This window comes from Macrobrachium nipponense, chromosome 20, assembly GCF_015104395.2.
Source record: "Macrobrachium nipponense isolate FS-2020 chromosome 20, ASM1510439v2, whole genome shotgun sequence".
Taxonomy (NCBI): domain Eukaryota; kingdom Metazoa; phylum Arthropoda; class Malacostraca; order Decapoda; family Palaemonidae; genus Macrobrachium; species Macrobrachium nipponense.
The window spans coordinates 54,555,578-54,558,043 of NC_061089.1; positions in this window are offsets into that span (position 1 = coordinate 54,555,578).

The following is a 2,466-nucleotide window of genomic DNA, read 5'->3' on the forward strand; positions in this document are numbered from 1 at the left end:
TTGTTCTAGTAGCAATGGTTGGTGAAGCTGACTTCAGTTTATTGGTTCCTGATGATCAAACACTTTCAAGTTTGGACTATTAATCTACATCCAACTATATTGCTACTATCACCACTTCCCTTGGATCGAGCTGTTCTATACAGTTCCTGCTGCTTCTTGAATATAGTCATTTAGTTTCTGCTACTCTCCTCTCTACATTATTTCTTGCATTGGTTACCCTTCTGAATCCAGCTGCTCTCATTGCTGGTTTTGGTAGAGTAAATTAATAAATTAAATGATTGCTCCCATCAGGACCAGAGTTTGCTTGATTTTTCCAACTACTTCCGTTTCCTGATGCACTTAGTGACTCCCCAAACTGCTACAATTACACTAGCTCGAGCAGCCTTCTAGTCCAGAGTGCCTCTTACTGTTCCCTAGAATCCACTGGTTCTCACACTATGGCAGTCTTCTGAATCCTGCTGTGCTTTTCGTCAGTGGTATCTATATTGCTAGTATCAATACTTCTCTTGGATCAAGCTGTTCTGTACAGTTCCTGCTGATTTTTTTTATAGTCATTTAGCTTCTGCTACCCTCCTCTCTGTTATTCCTTACATTGGTTACTCTTCTGAATCCAGCTGCTCTCTTTGCCTTTCTTTGGCAAAGCTAATTAATCAAAAATTAAATTATTGCTCCCATCAGGACAACAGTAGTTTTCTTGATTTCTTCAATTTCTTGCCTGTTTCCTGATGCTCTCATTGACTCCCCCCCACTGCTACAGTTACACTGGCTTCAGCAGCCTTCTAGTCCAGAATGTCTCTTACTACTCTCTAGGCTCCACTGATTCTCACACTATGGCCATCTTCCAACTGCTGCTGTATTATTCGTTAGTGTTCTCTTGATCTAAGTTATTTTTTGATTTTAATGCCTTTCTTGCACAATTTATATTCACATATCTCATAGATTTTGCAGCTAATCTTCCTCCAGCTCATTTCCTAGCCCCAGCAGTTCTCCCGCCTATGTCAGTTCTTACTCCTACTAGCCATGAACATAATGCCTAGCCATTACAGTCTACTTCTATCATACTTCAGAGTAGTTCTTGTGCTCAAAAAGTGTTGCTATAGTAATTGTTCTAGATATATACCAACTTGCCTGATTACAGTGGTTTAATAGGCTATTGCTACATTCCAGATATGTATAGCTTCTCTTGAATTCAGTTATTCTGCTGATTCAAACTGCCCTTCCTCAGGTGCTGCTATTTTAACAGCTTTCTTTGCTCCACTATCTTTTTAGTGCCTGTGTCTTTCAGTAGCTTACTATATTTCTGCCATCTTGGCTCTTGCTACTTATCTAGCTCTCTCAAATTAGGTTTCTATTATGCTCTTGGATGAAGCACTTCTAATTATTTCTGCTGCTCTCCTGGATCAAAGGCTCACTTCATCATCCAGTTTTGAATTATGATCACTCCAACATCAGCTGTGCTTTGGAAACCAGTCATAAATTTTTAGTTCTAGCATCTTGCAAGACAGCAGGTGTTATACAGATTCCAGCTGCTATTCTAATTTCTAGCTCCTACTGCTCTACTCTAACTTTTATCTTATAAATATAAGATAATGGATTGTTCAATGGCTTGTTAACTCCAGGTACTTACCTAACTCCATCCACTGTTTTTTTACTTTAGCAACTAATTTGGTTTCAGTTACTTTCTTTTTTCCTGGTGCCCTCTTGGTTATCATAGTATCCCTGTGTTTTCACTAAGTTGACTAGTCGTCTCCCACCCAAACCAATAATGGATTTACTGCTTGATACTGCTATGCTGTCATTGCCATTCTACTAGGTACAGCAAGATACTCTCCTCTGATGCTCAACCTAGTCTCAAAGTTTATGAATCTGGCCACTATTTCTGCAATTGCAACAGTATTCAAAAGAGAGGTTCTGGTGAATTCAGCTACTTTTATGCTCTACTTGACATTAGCTGTTCGCAAGGTTCAAGCTGCTCTTCTGGCTCTTTTGAGAACAAACATAGTGAACCCATCTGGCTCCAGCTATGTTACTGGTTTTGATTACTTGCTTATTAGCGGTTTTCTGTTCCTGATGCTCCTCTGGTTCAAACCTTTTTGCTTCAGGTCATGGATATAGCTCCTACTGCAATTTCCACCCTGGTGGCATCATTCCTGTTTACAGTAGGTTCTTCTAGTTTCATCATGGTTCATCAATTCTCTAGGCTCAAATTGCTCTTCAGCTCATGTCACTATCTGGCTGCTGCCAGTCTGACATTGCAGCTTTCATGACTTGCACTGTTCTCATAAACCTCACAGGGGTATTTATGTTTTGTCCACTGATTTGATGATACCTTCGCACTCCTGATGTCATAAATTCTGAACTCGGCTGCTCTTATGGTTCTAGTAATGTCTGTTTTTTTATAATTCTAGTAATGTCTTTTTTTTTTAGTAACAAATTGTATTTCTGGCTGCTTCTCCTGATTGCCAC